The sequence below is a fragment of the Pseudophryne corroboree genome, chromosome 3 (genome assembly GCF_028390025.1).
Source record: "Pseudophryne corroboree isolate aPseCor3 chromosome 3, aPseCor3.hap2, whole genome shotgun sequence".
In the NCBI taxonomy this organism is placed as follows: Eukaryota; Metazoa; Chordata; class Amphibia; order Anura; family Myobatrachidae; genus Pseudophryne; species Pseudophryne corroboree.
The window spans coordinates 746,775,557-746,794,304 of NC_086446.1; the positions used below are offsets into that span (position 1 = coordinate 746,775,557).

Here is an 18,748-nt window from a genome sequence, read left to right on the forward strand (position 1 = left end):
CCTGCATTTGCCCCTAAGCCCAGCGCTACCCACTCAGCATGGGTATGCAAAGCAGGGAGGCGCCGGCCTGGAGAGGCGCTCTGCTACCCTGCTGCTGTCTGCGACTCTGCCGTGACATGCAGTGGTACGGCTGCCGATGTGCCTGTCAAACTCTGAGAGGCACTGGTGCCGGCAGCGTCAGCTGGGAAGCGCAGCTCTCCTCTACAGTCCCTCCCCCTCCTCAGTGGCAGATCCTGATCGCCGCAGCCTGGCTGGAGGGGAGACAGACCGAAGCCAGACACTAGGACCCGGTGGCTTGCCAGAGCCACAACTTCATGTTCTGCACATGCGCGACAACCGTGACCACCTGTTTCTTGCACAGCAGGAAATGCCAGCCGCACAGCAAAGAACAGGACCCTGCGCTGCCAGTGACATAAGAGCAGTGGCCGCCCACCTGAATTTCCACAGGATAACATCTACATTCTGCAGCCGCTTCACTCCTGCACATAGCCCTGGGAGTGGCAGGATAGGACGCCGGTGATGGGGAAAACAAAACAGTGACTTCTACATGAGTCCATCCAGGTCAGTGGCTAATGGCTGGGGAGCAGACAGGGAAGGTACATTAGTAGTGATAGACTATCCCTACTAATCTTTCTAGAGTCAATAGGGGACTCTAACAGCCCCCCCTCCCCGGCAGGCCCGGCAATTCCATACAGCGCCACAACCACTCTCACCTCTTTTCTATTTAGGGAATGTACATTGTCACCCTGTGCATGACCCACTGTCCTGTCGTCCTGTGTATATGTCTTTTCTATCACCACCATCACCCCCGTACATATGTCCCCTCCGTCACCCTGTGTGTACGTCCCCTCCATCACCCTGAGTGCATGACCCACTGTCACTCTGTGTGTACTTACCCTCTGTCAATCCTGTGTATATTCCCCCCATCACCTCAAGTGCATGACCCACTGTCACTCCTGTGTGTGTCCCTTCCATCACCCCATGTATATCCCCCTGTGTATGTCACCTGGTATATATATATTATAGGCAATTTGTTAGAGGCGGCACTCACCAGACTAATACATACAAATTAAGACACTGCACTACAACAACCAGCAGTGGCTGAGTAAATTCTGGGCAACTGAGAAACTGCACAAAGTTTTTTTTGTAACGCTCGGCTGCACATGCGATCGCACACTTGCACAGCTAAAATACACTCCTCAGTAGGCGGCGACTGTGCGAACGCATGACTGCAAAAAACAGCTAGCAAGTGATCAAGTCTGAATTACCCCCAAAGTGCAGTACAAATGCCAACATGACATATATTTTCACTGTGGCCAACATGGCTTTCAACCAGTATCAGATCTTGCTACGGGCACGCAGGATTTTTGCCCGGGGCGCCACCTTCCGGAGGGCGCCGCTGCCGTACGGAGGGTGCTACCACCGTGGCAGTATCCGCTACTGATGGTGTCGTACGGTGCTGTGCTGTGTGGTGCGTGATGACAGCATCGCTCATCGCATGGCATTGTGGGACCGGCACATAGACGCTAGGGGTCATAATTGACCTCTAGTGTCTATGCTGTGCTATTGGAGATACGTCATGATGTCGCTCCCATAGATCCGAGGAGCGGCACTGGCAGCCGGAGACGGAGGACAGCAGCGGTTGGGAAACAGGAGCGGGGATGGTATTTATTTATTTATTTATTTTGGGTGATCGGCACTACTGGGGGCACAGTATTGGGGGCACAGTACAGGGGGCACAGTACTGGGGGCACAACTACTGAGGGCACAGGGGGCATAACTGGCCACGCCCTTTCTCTGCACCTATTTTTTCACCCTGGGCGCCACAAGGCCTAGATCCGGCCCTGCTTTCAACAACCATAAATACACAAAAAACAGTATAAAATTCAAAAACAATCATAGTACAGGGATTGGGTAAAATCCAGAAACGTCCGGAGCCCCCTACACCACACCGTACTGGATCCCTGCACCAATCCCAGCAATTTTGGAGAAAGTACTGCACATTCCCATACACCCAGGTTTGTGGGGTGTTTATATCAGTGGTCATTGTGGAACACCGGGAGAGAGAGTTTACAGCATCTCTGTATGGTCTAGCTTGTTCCGGTTTGTAAAAACATCCCTGGATCATGCATAACAGCTGTAATCTCTCCCTCCCCTTCTCCACAATGACTGCTGTCACATGAAACCCCCCAGGCAAAGACACCCTCCCAGATAGGAACCTGCAGTACTTTATCCAAAAAGTGCCCAAGATTAGTGTGGGGGTTCAGTATGGTGAGGCGTTTGAGGATCTGGGCCTGTCTGGTTTTTAGCCAATCCCTGTAATTCCCAATAAATATGGTGCGGTATATATAGTCCTTACATGGGAAGGATATATGGTGCTTTGATTGCAGAATTATTGGTCCAGAGAATATACACATGCTGTAAAGTGCAGAGTCAGTGGTCCAGGCCCCATGACTATGCACTTGCAGCATGTATGTATCCTCCGCCCGGACTCTTCAGCCAAAGCACCATATATCACCATACCGCACAATATTTATTGTGTTTAAATATTACATTTAAAAAGAAAAATTAAAATGCATCATCCTCACCCTCACCCTCCACCATAGCTGGAAAAAAAATCTAGGGAAGATGGGTGGGGGAGTAAGCTCAGCTTGGGTGGAAGGAATAGGAGGTGACTCGGTGGGAAAAATATCCTGGAGTTGGGTGGGAGGAATAGGCTGGGGTTGGGTGGGAGGAATAGGCTGGGCTTGGGTGGGAGGAATAGGCTGGGCTTGGGTGGGAGGGGTAGGCTGGGGTGGGGCCATATATTCTGAGATGACTGTGCAACGGTGACCGATCACTGTGTCATCACTCAAACGGTCCTCATCATGAAGACCAACTCATGGGACAGTCGCTCATACTGTTCCACTTGGTCAAGAGGGGCATCGCTTGTACATGTGGCTATGTATGTCCCAAACTGTGCAAAACAGTTGGGAGGATTTGTTAACGCTCTCTTGACTTGCTGGTAGCAAGCAGCCTCCTCCTCATCCTCCTGTGTGTTCCTGTGCTTCTGTCTTCTTTTGCGAGAAGCTTGTGGTTGGGTGGTAGGAGGCACAGGTGTACTTGTTTGTTGTGCTGGCGGGGTTTGTGTGGTATCCTCTGGTTCCACCAAAACAGAGAGGTCTGGGGTGCTGGACATTTCTGTCTCCAAAGTTGTAAACTGTGGGGTAATAAGACAAACAGTTAACGTGGCAATTTTTAATTTGTTTTTTTTTCCCTAGTACCCTGCAAGTGCTGAAGAGTGACAAGCCACCAGCCAGGAGTTTGAAACAAGGTGGATTTTTCTTAATTGTGGTGCAGCCATCGATGGGAAACACATCCGCATTAACCCACCTGTTGACAGCGGATCGATGTACTACAATTACAAGGGGTACTTTAGCATCGTTCTGATGGCAGTGGTAAATGCAAACTACAAGTTTATCTTCATTGATGTTGGTAAGAATGGCCGGGCCTCAGACGGTGGCTCCCTAAAGAACACTGCCTTTTATGAGAGACTTATCTCAAACAAGATGAACTTGCCTTCTAGAGGAGAAACAACAAACGGCCTCAATTTTGTTTTTGTGGTGGATGAGGCCTTTGCACTCCACGAACACATCATTAAGCCCTATTCCCAAAGAAAGCTATGTAAGGAGAAGAAGATCTTTAACTATAGACTATGAAGGCCACAGCGTATTGTGGAGAACGCTTTTGGAATACTGTCTAACCGCTTTTGAATCTTCCTCACCACAATCAACCTCAGTGTGGACAAAATAGACTGGGTGGTGACTGCATGCTGTGTCCTCCATAATTTTCTGCGCAGCAAAACAAGCCAACATAGGCCAATGGTCACAGCAGCAGCACCGGATGAGGAAGAGGAGGATTCACCTATGCCTTCCCTGGAAGTACCTCCTCTCCTCTCCAAGGTGACTGCTCATGCAAATCAAGTGAGGGAGGAGTACCTGGCCTATTTTAATGGCGTAGGCGCAGTCCACTGGCAAGAGAATGCAATAATGTGAGTGGAGTGTGGTGTATGGTGGATTGGGGGCCAAGGTTAACAATTAAAATGACAATGACTAAATACTTACAGATGCAGCCTGCAAAGCTTCATCTGTTTCACTCTCCACTGCGTCTGGCCTTGGGATGGAGGAGAATCCAGTCCTTGTTGGTTCTGGCTCATTGAGGAAGGACATCAGACTGTAATACCATAACATAGGCTTATAGATTTCATCAGTGCCTTCCCCGGACCGCTTTGAATCCTCCATCTTTTTCTGTTCTTTTTTTATAGACTTTGCGGTGGTTATTCCATTTTTTTTTACCCACTCCACATCAGCTGCCGTAAAGAATGGCTTGTTAAATTCCCCCAGCTCCTCATTGGCGGAAAGGTGTTTGGCCTTATTGGCGTACTCCTTGGCCTTGACTTTCGACAAGCATTCCTTGGATTGTGCCAGCTCAATGAAGCCAGTGATGAAATCCAAATTTTTGTCAAGAGACATATCTGAAAAAAATGAGCCAGGCAAAATTTAGTTTTTGTTTTATGACTTTGTTATGTAGAAATTTTGTTCTTTATGGTTAATGTTGTAAAAAAAATTAAAAATAAAGTTTGTATGGAAATAAATGTGTCATTAATTAGCACCAACAGGTTCATTAAACACTTTGGCACACCAGTAGCAATGTGGGCCACAATAGGGCTACAGTGTAGGTAATGAGGATGGGCACCAACAGGTTCTATAAACACTTTGGCACAACAGTAGGAATATGGGCCGCAATAGGGCTACAATGTAGGTAATGAGGATGGGCACCAAAAGGTTCTATAAACACTTTGGCACAACAGTAGGAATATGGGCCACCCACAATAGGGCTACAATGTAGGTAATGAGGATGGGCACCAACAGGTTCTATAAACACTTTTGCACAACAATAGGAATATGGGCCACAATATGGCTACAGTGTAGGTAATGAGGATGGTCACCAACAGGTTCTATAAACACTTTTGCACAACAGTAGGAATATGGGCCGCAATAGGAGTACAGTGAAGGTATTGAGGATGGCCACATAACAGGATGCACGTGTTATGGTGTTTGGGGGGAGTTGGGCAGTGTACAGTGATTTAAATGGTATCCACTCAGATGGCCGACACTCATTAGGTCGAACACTATTGGTCGACATTGACATTGTCGACATGGACAAATGGTCAACACGTGAAAATTGTCGACGCATGAAAGGTCGACACATGAAAAGGATGATTTTGTCACATTTTTTTTATTTTTTGGAACTTTTTCATATTGTATGACCCACGTGGACTATGATTGGGAATGGTAACCTGTGGCGAGCGCAGTGGCAGCGTAGCGAGGCACCTTGCCAGAAGCATGGCGAGCGAAGCGAGCCATGCGAGGGGAAGCGGTGCACTAATTGGGGTTCCCCGTCACTTTACACAGAAAACGCCACAAAAAAAGTTTTAAAAAACCATGTCAACCTTTTCATGTGTAGACCATTTTCATGTGTCGACCATTTGTCCATGTCGACCATGTCAATGTGGACCAATAGTGGTCGACCTACTGATCCCATTCATACCGGAATCGATTTAAACAGTGGTGGACAGTGTTTACAAGCAATAGTTTGGAGCTAGTGTGATTGGTGCAGATGCTTGGTGGTGGTACTCACTTGCAATCTGATTGCAGTCCCTTTGGAGAAGAAATCCGGAATCACAAGTAGTAGCAGTGTGCTGTCCCGTTCCGCTGCTGGCGCTGCTGCTGCTGGGCGTGTGTGTGGGAATGTCCACGCTGCCAGTCTAGAGACTTCTGAGATCAATCGCATGCGACCGGATCGCAAGTGTACAAAAGCACTGCGATGTACACCTATTTCCATGCAATTGAGATAAATATTACGTGCAGCACGTTTGATCTGCGATTGTGATGGAAGACACACGGGAGCGCGCTGTCAAAGTCAAATTGCATATTTCGATATTTAGAATACGCTATGGCATTTACTAATGGATGTGTCTACTCTGCATGTGTCGAATACGCATGCTATAGCTAATATGGTAGGGCACGAATGACCGTAACGACAAGTTACTGTGCGCATTATGGTAGAAGATGCATTTGTTAATAAATATCATACTGTAACAAAATACCAAATATTTCTTACATACACCCAAATGTGGTACATCCAGGAATGCAAATCAAATAGTGTCTTAAACATATCAGATTGTTTTGTCCAAACAGGCATTGTGTCCATGGAAGATAGACCTTTGACTGAGTGAATGTGTAAATATCGTTGTTTGCCCCAATTGTTAACACGAACAATTGAGGCTTGGTGATGATCACATTGATCCCGTGTTGCTATTTTCTCTAACAAACAAGAAGCAAGATACCATACATTTGCTAAGGACATGCAGATTCCAGATTGTGTGCTCTAACACACCCCTGCACTTACCAGAATCTTGTGTCCATTTTAAGTGACCTAAGCCAGGTGACCATGAAGTTATAATCAATTCAATAAAATACAGACCAGATATTGATACTTGAATTAATAGTGATATGTCATATGTATTATGTATTCTGGCTTTATGGTTTGCACAGCACTGACCTGTCCCCTACACAATGAGTTATACATAGCCTTTACACAACTAGTCAACTATATATATATATATATATATATATATATATAGTAGCGTAGGGCCGGCACTCCTCTGTAAGGTAATTGCTGCGCTGGTGCCCTCACATGTACAGCTGTACAAACATATCCAACGTGCGGCACTCAGCTATCAAAGAAAAAACACTGGAAACCAGTAGCGTATAACAACGTTTCAGTGCCCGTAAGCACTATCGTCAGGTTTATAAAGCATAACCAAACAATTACATACCTTTTATACATAACCACCCGTGAACATTGCCACGCCGGGAGTCCCAACGACTCCTCCTCCTTTCCGGCTGCGGCTGATGACATCATCAAAAAGTGACTCCAATCACCATGGAAACACATAAACAAGTAGCAGCCGTTCTAAAAGGTATAATGGTTATAATAATAATAATAATACATATCTCCGGTCTTTTATAGCCATAGTTACTACTAATGCCTTGTGATTAAACATAATAATCATGCCATCAAAAACAGCTATAGCTCAAGTATTCATTTAATCCTCGTGGAGATAGTACATCTAGCCGATGTATCCACTCAACCTCCCTCTGAAGTAATAGCCGATTACGATCTCCCCCTCTCATAGGTTTTTTGACCCAGTCAATCATACGATATCTAAGACTAGACACGCTATGCTTGAATTCTGCAAAATGACGAGCAACTGGTTGCTCTGATTTTTTATCACTATTTAATGCGGCAGTAATCGCCGACCGATGCATCGCCATACGGTCCTTAAATCTCCCCTGGGTCTTACCTATATAGGAAAGCCCACAAGGGCAGATTATTTGATAAACAACATAGCTGAAATTACATGTTAGATGATGATGAATTAGAAATTTTTTTCCGGTATGAGGATGATAAAAGGAATCCCCTGAAATTAAAAAGCTGCAGGTGGTACACCCACATCTGAAGCACCCCAAACCTTTCTTCGAAAGAAAGTGTGAGGGTCCTACATTTTCACACTTGCTGATGTCTGCACGTACTAGAAGGTCCCTAAGGTTTTGTCCCCGTGTATAACACGGCATAGGATTTACATTCTGAAATGGCAGTTGTTGGTCTGATTTTATTACATGCCAATGTTTTTTAATTACTGTGCTTACCTCACTAGATTGTGTATTGAACTGAGTAATTATGGGCATGCGTTCACTCTCTGCCTTCACCTCAACTTTTTCTAACAGTGTGTTGCGATTTATTTGCAACACTCGCTCTTTAGTATGAGCAAGTAGATTCTTGGAGTATCCTCTAGCACATAACTTCTCAATGAACGAATCAATCTGTTTAATAGCTATACCTCTATCAGAATTAATCCTCCAAATTCGTAGCATTTGTGAGTACGGAAGGGAATTTTTTAATTTTACCGGGTGACAGCTATTATATTGTAATAATGTATTCCTGTCTGTCACCTTCACATGTACCGAGGTTTCAAATTGGTTGCCAATCAATTTGATGTCTACATCAAGATAATCTATGAATTCCTGGCTCATGCGAAAAGTGAATTTAATTGGACCTTTACCTACATTATTACCTTCAATTAAATTGCAGAAGATATCCTTAGATCCTGACCAAACAATAAATAAATCGTCTATAAAACGAGTATATAAGACAATCTTTGACGACACATCTTCATCAGAAAAGAATAATTCTTGTTCAACACTGAACATAAAAATGTTCGCTATTGCCGGGGCTACAGCAGAGCCCATAGAGCAGCCGCTCAATTGTATATAATATTTCTTGTCGGACAAAAAATAATTATTTTTGAGAGTAAACTCTAAAAGAGTCAAACAAAATTCCACAAATGACAAATCATAAATCCCACTATCTATTAAGAAGCATTTTACAGCCTGTAGACAGGTATTATGAGGTATAACCGTGTACAAGCTGACCACATCTGCACTAATCATCCAAGAACCCTCCGGAATCTCGTGCAGTGTGGTCAGCTTGTTCAGAAACATAGTTGTGTCCAGAAGGAAGTTCTTATGGCGTTGCACCAACGGCTGAAGGATCAAATCCAAATAGGTAGATATCGGCTGTGACAAAGATCCTCTCGCCGAGACAATAGGGCATCCCGGTGGAGGGGTTATCCCCTTGTGTATCTTGGGGAGTGTGTATAAAAGTGGGGCTATGGGGTATTTTGGTAATAGCGCATCAGCCAATTTTTGCTCTATAATGCCTTCTTGTACCGCTGTTGACAAAATTAACTCCAATTCTTTTTGGAACATATCAACTAGATCTCCAGGTAATTCTTTATACGTCTCCCCATCATTTAGCTGACGTAAAATTTCCTTGCGGTAATATTGAAGGTCCTGTAGGACGATCGCCCCGCCTTTGTCTGCCGGTCGTATAATTAAATTAGAGTTCTTAGAGAGAGTTTGTATGGCTCTTCTTTCATCTGGAGTTAAATTAGGATGTATCACTTTTGGCCGTACTGTCACATTTTGGATTTCTTTATCTACTAGACGCATAAATGTCTTAAGACTGGGGTTGTTAGTATTTGGATCAAATGTCGACTTTGGGATAATTTTTCTTAGTTGTTCAGGAATAGGGTTTGCTGAAACAGCTTCCTCTGGCTTTGTAGATTTATTGAAAAATTCTTTGATTTTTAATTTTCTAAATAGCTGATGTTTTTCTTGTTGCCACTTGAAGTCGTCAAAATAGGCAGTCGGAATATAGGAAAGGCCTTTACTTAGTAAAGATCGTTCTGGTTGAGACAGATCATAAGAAGATAAATTCAGTATTATTTCTTCCTTGATACCGGCGGTTTCTTTGCTGGGTCGGATCCTTTTGTTTTGGCCCCCCCTCCTAGTTGTTTTCCGTTTTTTGCCAAGAATTTTGCCCGGGTTTGCGCACCCGAAGGGGCTGATCCAGAAGTTGTCAGTTCTGAATCACTATTAGTACTACTGTTCTCCTGTGAGGAGAAACCCGATCTCCCTGTTCTCTGAGGTCGACGAAAAAATGGACGTCTGTTAGTGTTCCCCCTATCTCCTGATGTCCATTGATACACTGTATGTAATTCATCATCCGGTTGAACCTTAGAATATTTTTCTTTTTTAAACTTCAATAATTCCCGTCTATATGTAGCCACTTGAGTCTCTAATTTAGCCACCCAGTCTCCATTCAGATCCGTGCTCAACCTGGATGCATGTTGTGTTTCAAATGATTTGATCTTTTCCTGCAATAAACCTTGTTCCTTCTTAGCAAACTCTATAATTAATAGCATTAGATCAAACGAACATCGAATCATTATACCTATCCATTTCTTACAGAACTGGGGGTCTTGTCTGCCCACTGTGGGGCCATTTCTCATGCGTAAACCCCTTGGTATAATTTTTGCTCTATAATGGTCACTTAAAAAGATAGCATGAAAATGATAGTCAATTTCTTTTCTTTTCATTTTCCATAATTCTTTATAAAGGATATCCTTTATAAAGAATTATGGAAAATGAAAAGAAAAGAAATTGACTATCATTTTCATGCTATCTCTTTAAGGGTTTACGCATGAGAAATGGCCCCACAGTGGGCAGACAAGACCCCCAGTTCTGTAAGAAATGGATAGGTATAATGAATCGATGTTCGTTTGATCTAATGCTATTAATTATAGCACACAACATGCATCCAGGTTGAGCACGGATCCGAATGGAGACTGGATGGCTAAATTAGAGACTCAAGTGGCTACATATAGACGGGAACTATTGAAGTTTAAAAAAGAAAAATATTCTAAGGTTCAACAGGATTATGAATTACATACAGTGTATCAATGGACATCAGGAGATAGGGGGAACACTAACAGACGTCCATTTTTTCGTCGACCTCAGAAAACAGGGAGATCGGGTTTCTCCTCACAGGAGAACAGTAGTACTAATAGTGATTCAGAACCGACAACTTCTGGATCAGCCCCTTCGGGTGCGCAAACCCGGGCAAAATTCTTGGCAAAAAATGGAAAACAACTAGGAGGGGGGGGCCAAAACAAAAGGATCCGACCCAGCAAAGAAACCGCCGGTATCAAGGAAGAAATAATACTGAATTTATCTTCTTATGATCTGTCTCAACCAGAACGATCTTTACTAAGTAAAGGCCTTTCCTATATTCCGACTGCCTATTTTGACGACTTCAAGTGGCAACAAGAAAAACATCAACTATTTAGAAAATTAAAAATCAAAGAATTTTTCAATAAATCTACAAAGCCAGAGGAAGCTGTTTCAGCAAACCCTATTCCTGAACAACTAAGAAAAATTATCCCAAAGTCGACATTTGATCCAAATACTAACAACCCCAGTCTTAAGACATTTATGCGTCTAGTAGATAAAGAAATCCAAAATGTGACAGTACAGCCAAAAGTGATACATCCTAATTTAACTCCGGATGAAAGAAGAGCCATACAAACTCTCTCTAAGAACTCTAATTTAATTATACGACCGGCAGACAAAGGCGGGGCGATCATCCTACAGGACCTTCAAGATTACCGCAAGGACATTTTACGTCAGCTAAATGATGGGGAGACTTATAAAGAATTACCTGGAGATCTAGTTGATATGTTCCAAAAAGAATTGGAGTTAATTTTGTCAACAGCGGTACAAGAAGGCATTATAGAGTAAAAATTGGCTGATGCGCTATTACCAAAATACCCCATAGCCCCACTTTTATACACACTCCCCAAGATACACAAGGGGATAACCCCTCCACCGGGACGCCCTATTGTCTCGGCGAGAGGATCTTTGTCACAGCCGATATCTACCTATTTGGATTCGATCCTTCAGCCGTTGGTGCAACGCCATAAGAACTTCCTTCTGGACACAACTATGTTTCTGAACAAGCTGACCACACTGCACGAGATTCCGGAGGGTTCTTGGATGATTAGTGCAGATGTGGTCAGCTTGTACACGGTTATACCTCATAATACCTGTCTACAGGCTGTAAAATGCTTCTTAATAGATAGTGGGATTTATGATTTGTCATTTGTGGAATTTTGTTTGACTCTTTTAGAGTTTACTCTCAAAAATAATTATTTTTTGTCCGACAAGAAATATTATATACAATTGAGCGGCTGCTCTATGGGCTCTGCTGTAGCCCCGGCAATAGCGAACATTTTTATGTTCAGTGTTGAACAAGAATTATTCTTTTCTGATGAAGATGTGTCGTCAAAGATTGTCTTATATACTCGTTTTATAGACGATTTATTTATTGTTTGGTCAGGATCTAAGGATATCTTCTGCAATTTAATTGAAGGTAATAATGTTGGTGAAGGTCCAATTAAATTCACTTTTCGCATGAGCCAGGAATTCATAGATTATCTTGATGTAGACATCAAATTGATTGGCAACCAATTTGAAACCTCGGTACATGTGAAGGTGACAGACAGGAATACATTATTACAATATAATAGCTGTCACCCGGTAAAATTAAAAAATTCCCTTCCGTACTCACAAATGCTACGAATTTGGAGGATTAATTCTGATAGAGGTATAGCTATTAAACAGATTGATTCGTTCATTGAGAAGTTATGTGCTAGAGGATACTCCAAGAATCTACTTGCTCATACTAAAGAGCGAGTGTTGCAAATAAATCGCAACACACTGTTAGAAAAAGTTGAGGTGAAGGCAGAGAGTGAACGCATGCCCATTATTACTCAGTTCAATACACAATCTAGTGAGGTAAGCACAGTAATTAAAAAACATTGGCATGTAATAAAATCAGACCAACAACTGCCATTTCAGAATGTAAATCCTATGCCGTGTTATACACGAGGACAAAACCTTAGGGACCTTCTAGTACGTGCAGACATCAGCAAGTGTGAAAATGTAGGACCCTCACACTTTCTTTCGAAGAAAGGTTTGGGGTGCTTCAGATGTGGGTGTACCACCTGCATCTTTTTAATTTCAGGGGATTCCTTTTATCATCCTCATACCGGAAAAAAAATTCTAATTCATCATCATCTAACATGTAATTTCAGCTATGTTGTTTATCAAATAATCTGCCCTTGTGGGCTTTCCTATATAGGTAAGACCCAGGGGAGATTTAAGGACCGTATGGCGATGCATCGGTCGGCGATTAGGGCCGCATTAAATAGTGATAAAAAATCAGAGCAACCAGTTGCTCGTCATTTTGCAGAATTCAAGCATAGCGTGTCTAGTCTTAGATATCGTATGATTGACTGGGTCAAAAAACCTATGAGAGGGGGAGATCGTAATCGGCTATTACTTCAGAGGGAGGTTGAGTGGATACATCGGCTAGATGTACTATCTCCAGGAGGATTAAATGAATACTTGAGCTATAGCTGTTTTTGATGGCATGATTATTATGTTTAATCACAAGGCATTAGTAGTAACTATGGCTATAAAAGACCGGAGATATGTATTATTATTATAACCATTATACCTTTTAGAACGGCTGCTACTTGTTTATGTGTTTCCATGGTGATTGGAGTCACTTTTTGATGATGTCATCAGCTGCAGCCGGAAAGGAGGAGGAGTTGTTGGGACTCCCGGTGTGGCAATGTTCACGGGTGGTTATGTATAAAAGGTATGTAATTGTTTGGTTATGCTTTATAAACCTGACGATAGTGCTTACGGGCACTGAAACGTTGTTATACGCTACTGGTTTCCAGTGTTTTTTCTTTGATAGCTGAGTGCCGCACGTTGGACTCTATATACATATATATATATATATGTAGGTATTGTTTCACTAAATATCAAGCCATACGTGTAGTACAGAGACGGAATTGCATAAGGACACCGTGTGTGGGATCAAATTGTTCAGGACCACATAAGTAATAATTTGGTGGTTGCGAGGTTATTGTCACCTATTACGGCAACAAGTTATTAGCGATATCGGATTAATGTATATTCCTGTATGATACTGTGGTCGGTTTGAACTGGTCTTTAGGTGGGAGCCCAGAGATAAACAACTGTAATTACATAACAAGATTAGGTATCGCCCAGTGTTCGAGCTGACCATTGACCCAAAGTGTACTGAATATGTCTCGCCCTTGGACCAATGGAAGAAGATCTTGTATTCCCCATTGTACTGTTATTGGAACATTGTATAAAAGGACATGCACCTGGCCCAGGTTTCAGTCACCTTTCTCGTACTGTACGTTGTATTGCTAATTGTATTTGTGTTTATTTGCCCTGTGTCTCTTGTATATTATTGCACGTATTATTGTATCTTTGAATTGTATTGTGTTGTTACAGTGTAGCATTGTTATCCCCTTGTGTCTGCTAGGGACTAATATATATGGTTATTGGGTTGGACCTTTAATCCAAACTTACCCCTCTGTCTCGGCGAAGTTATTTTGTTAATCTGGCAAAGCGTCAGGGACGCTTCCGACACTATACTAAGGTTTAAGTGTGTTATATTGCTGTAGCCATATATATTCACCAAGGTATTACGAGAGCGTCACAACGCTCAAAAGGTACGCTAAGTGGCGCTACGCATAGGTACGCCCGTAGCCGGGAATAAAGTATAAACAGTTAGCGTAGCATTGAGGAAACTGCGCAACAGACTTATTGTCCATCGGTTTACTTTAAAAACAGTTTATCACAGCGCCTTGCATCACAATCGCAGGAAAAGGACATGCAATGTGACACTTTTCATGCTATTCATCTCAGGAATTTGTCTCAATTGCATGAAAACAGCCCATATCGCACTAGTGGATGGGGCCCTTTAACACTTAACTAATGCAGATTTCCATTCAGTCTCCTAAACTATTTCAACACAATGAACAGTATTTAATAATACATTCTATTAAACTTCCCATGGTTTCTGGGGTGGTGTTGGTTTAGTTTTGGGATCTTTTGGGGTGTTGTTTTTTTTAACACCCCACAAATTGCCCAGAAAAAAAAGATAATCTGGCTGATATATCCTATATCCTTATAATATAACACGTTTTATCCATGAGAACATGAGCTATGCCAGTTTTTCCTCATTTATTTGTTAATTGTTGTTGCAACCAGGGCCACATTCAATAATTTGCATTTATTTAAAAAAACTGTGCGCTTTCCATTCAGTTCTTTGCTATACATACAGTGTTGTGTGTAATTGCTCCTACCCTGGCACATGGTGTCAGGATTAATGTTTGTAAAGATTATGGGTGCTTTATTACAAACATTCATATATAATTGTTAAAGCATTTAAACACACTGCCCAAAAATACCGAAGAAAATTGGCCCCCTATTATTGCTATCAGCCTAGGTTTTGGCAACTGTTAAACAAATAAGCCCAATGCTAGCAGAGAATTTCTTACTCAGGTGGGTCACATTTCAAAATAATGAATTCAGTAAAGCAGGGTCACATTTGGGCATATGAATACTCTCTGTGTGCTATAGACGAAATCTACTATAAATGTGTTCAGCATCCACGCTGCTACATTCCCCAAATTCCATAGTGCTCCAACAGTGAAGTATTATTCTGCTATTCATCATATGAGTGCAAAGACTGATCCAGTTTCCAGCTACCTATGGATGCAGATAAAAGTGTCAGCCTTCCTCCCTCATTTCTAACACTCCCTGTGGATGCAGAGACTGTTTAAATTCACTCCTTCATTAGCAATCCAATCATACTAAATTCCTAACTCTGTGCTATGTACACATTGTGTAGTGTTACTACTTATTATTTCCAGTATTTTTTTTAAATCTTTTTTTGTTTGTTTGTTTGTTTGTTTGTTTTCATTGCTAGGTGATTATTTTTAGAAACTGAAAAGCAAACTTCATGTAAGTTGAAGTCAAATCTCCCATTTTCCTGTCTGGACAGTAGGAGTCACACTATTTATCAAGTTTTTTTTCCGTTTTTTTTTTCAGAAAATTAAGTAGAAACACCATTTTCTGCATAATGTTATGTATTCCCGCTATGTACTAACAGCCTAATACAGGAGATTTAACAGAAATCTCCTGCAGAAAGCTAATTAGCACTGCAGACCACAGTCCCCATAATTTGTCAAAATGGACTACAGTCTGACCCCTATGAACCAAAGTCTGAAAAGAGTAGCTTATCAAAGTTTGGCCCTGTTGGTTTACACCATTTTCATATGGCGTAAAATGGTTTATGCTTATGGAGGCATTCTCGCAAAAGAGAGATTTTCTTCATAATGGAGAGTATGTATATATTTTAAAAGATGCCGCTGATACCACCGCTGTATACCATTAACCCTGTGCATACCATGAAACCCAAGTGGCTATGAGTAGGGTGGCCAATCCTGAGCCATTTTTTCAATCACGGGAATCGGGATTGAAAAATGATCAATCCCAGGATTCAAGGGATACTCGGGATTGGCTGCTTTTCAATGTGTCCCACCACCCCCTGCCCTGACCAGCCCAGATAACTAACCATAATCTGGACAGGAGGGAGGGTGGCCACTTGCTGTGAGGTCCGGTGGCTGGGCGGCAGTGCGGCGGTGAGGTCCGATGGCTGGGCGGTCAGTGCAGTGGTGAGGTCCTGTGGCTGTGCAGAGAGACCTCTGACTTCCCGTCATGCTGCGCAGAGCCGGAGCGAAGGGGAGCTGAGCAGGAGGAGCCAGGCAGCGTCCGAGCCTCCTGGGGACGCTGAACGCTGCACGGCATAGAAAATACTAAATTGGTGGCCAATCCTGAAACCCCCGGGATTGGAAGCTCCAATCCCAGGATTGAATCCCAGCCAATTTTAGTCCAGAATCCCGGCGATCCCGCCGATCCTGGGATTGGCCACCCTAGCTATGAGCTGGAAGCCATAGTGGAGAAATAGCCTTCTCCTGAAATTGGAGTCCCTCGATGAAGGTAGCAGGAAGGCAGAAGACTGTCAGTGGTTGACAGTCTGCTGCCATCTGGGGGACCGGGAGGTGGCCAGAGATCACCGTCGTAGGAAGGAGATATCACATTCTCTGTGATGGACGGCTTGCCACAAGCTGCCTGATGATGAGGGAGAGATCCAATGCCCGTGTCCTAGGATGCAGGTCGGATAATTAATTACTGCAGTAGGAGATATCTGCCTCCTGCTTTATCACCATACAGCACTATCACTGCTGCTTCCAAGGAAGTGACAGCACCTCCAACCACATATGAATCAGTCCCATGGATCCCGTTTATTTACTGGTGTTTTTGAAAGCTGATCTGTAGAGACTTGATGTGACTCCTAATACCACTTTGTTCATTAGCTTTTGTGCAAATGTGTTTTAACTTCTTTTTTTTTTATATTATTATTTTACATGTAACATCACAAAATGATCCCAGATATACAGAAGCCAATGGTCCTGTGCTATGTTTAAATTAATTGACAGAAGCCAATTCTAATTAACATACGTTCTTACTACTGTATTCTAGTCATCTCTTCTGCCGTTCAGTTTACTAGAGGAAGATGGATTTTCAGTTGTGATCCTTCTTAACCGCTGCCTTCTCCTGCAGATGCACCCCCTTTACTATGGTTCCTTCTCTACTGTATCAGTAGCAGCTATTGGCCAGGGCAATTTAAGAAAGCATGTACCGGCCAGTGGTGGTGGGGGGGGGGGGGGGTTCCAAGTACCCCCCCCGATGATCCAAATTATTTTATTTTTGAGACAGAGACAGCAGTGTCTCCGTCTCAGTAAAAGCCGCGATCGCGACCGCGGAACTGCTAGAACAGGCAGCAGAGAGCTCGCTATGTGTAGCTCTCTGCTTAGAGAATGTCCGGAGGGAGCTGCTGGCTGCGCATGTTCAGCCACAGCAGCTCCCTCCGTCCTCACAGTCATGACAGGTTGCTCCCACCTCCCAGCCCCAAGGCTTGTGGTACGCATAAAATATACAGTATGTTTACTGTATATGAGGTTTTTGTATATGTATGTATTTGTAGTTATGTATGTTAGTATCTGTGTGTGTGTGCTTGTGTGTTTATGTGTGTGTGTATGTATATATGAATGTGAGTGCTATAAAGGATTGTTTAAAAAAAAAAAATTGGATGTGCGTATTCCTTTACCTATACAGATTGACATTATGTATTGAGCACTCTCTGGAGAGGATATTATGTGTGTGCGGCTGTTTTCTTTTTTCACTATATACGCACGCATGTGTGTGTGTGTGTGTGTGTGTGTGTGTGTGTGTGTGTGTGTGTGTATATATATATATATATATATATATCCTTGGAAAGTCCTGCACTCTCATCGATATATGGTAACGACGGCGGGTGCTCCTAATGACCAAAGAGGCCACCAATATACCGCAACTACCACCTGGGTGGAAGGTGCACTCACGCCCAGAAATCAGTCTCTGAATTCACTTGTAAATTCAATATAATTTTATTCAGGTTCACTGTTGATGCCGTTTTTCATCGACGTTTCGGTCCATGTGAGGACCTTTATCAAGATTGGCACTTAAAACACCTATACAATCAGAAACAATTAAAATTAATATGTATAAGAACCCAGATTATTCAACACCAGCACCACCAGTGCCTCCCAGGCCCTATGGACTGTCACCAAACAGCAAAATCGTGCTTTAAAAAATATCTCAATCCATGTGTGATTTAGAGACGCCTCCACCCTTAGATATCACCTTACACTGAGTAAATATTCTTTCTCAACAAGTAGTTACCTGGACAACATACCAGATCACACTGATGTACTAGATAGCTTTTTCAACATAGTGAAGATGCTGCAAGAAATGATAACCTATTAGATAAATTACAAATAACTAAATGGTATAAGGCAAACACCTAAGGCCACCCATTGAAAATCATACCTAGTCATTTATAGGAACAGCACATGGCAGCTGAAGGCTCAAAGCATATTTCAAACACTAAATCTGTAATTAAAAGGCAAAAAAGAAATGATCACCAACCATAGTCCTATGTCAGAGAGTAGCTGCAGGAGAACCATACTCACTGTTCAAGTGTCCAGAGCCAAATGAGAGCTGCATGTAGTTCAGCCTCAGCTGACAGCTATTTAAGGATCAACCACAGGAAGTGCCAATTAGAAAAATTAACATAGACTAAACCACGCTTCAAAAGATTGCTGCTCAGAGATCACAACCAGACCCACTGAGTAAATGCTACAAAGCCTACAAGACAGGCTAATGATGTATCGCTAGGATAAGCGACTTAAATATGGGAAAATTTTGTAGTTTAACGTGGCAAAAGCCGGAGACGCGTCTTTTGCGTT

General features: G+C 42.7%; 1 long non-coding RNA gene across 1 annotated transcript; it reads right to left on the reverse strand.

The window, feature by feature from the left end:
- Positions 1-17,868: 17,868 nt before the first annotated feature.
- On the reverse strand, positions 17,869-18,392 carry LOC135058226 (uncharacterized). Its single transcript, XR_010244692.1, has 3 exons — positions 18,330-18,392; positions 18,183-18,242; positions 17,869-17,971 (listed from the first exon to the last, which is right to left on the reverse strand). It is a non-coding gene; the product is annotated as an uncharacterized LOC135058226 (long non-coding RNA).
- Positions 18,393-18,748: the final 356 nt, after the last annotated feature.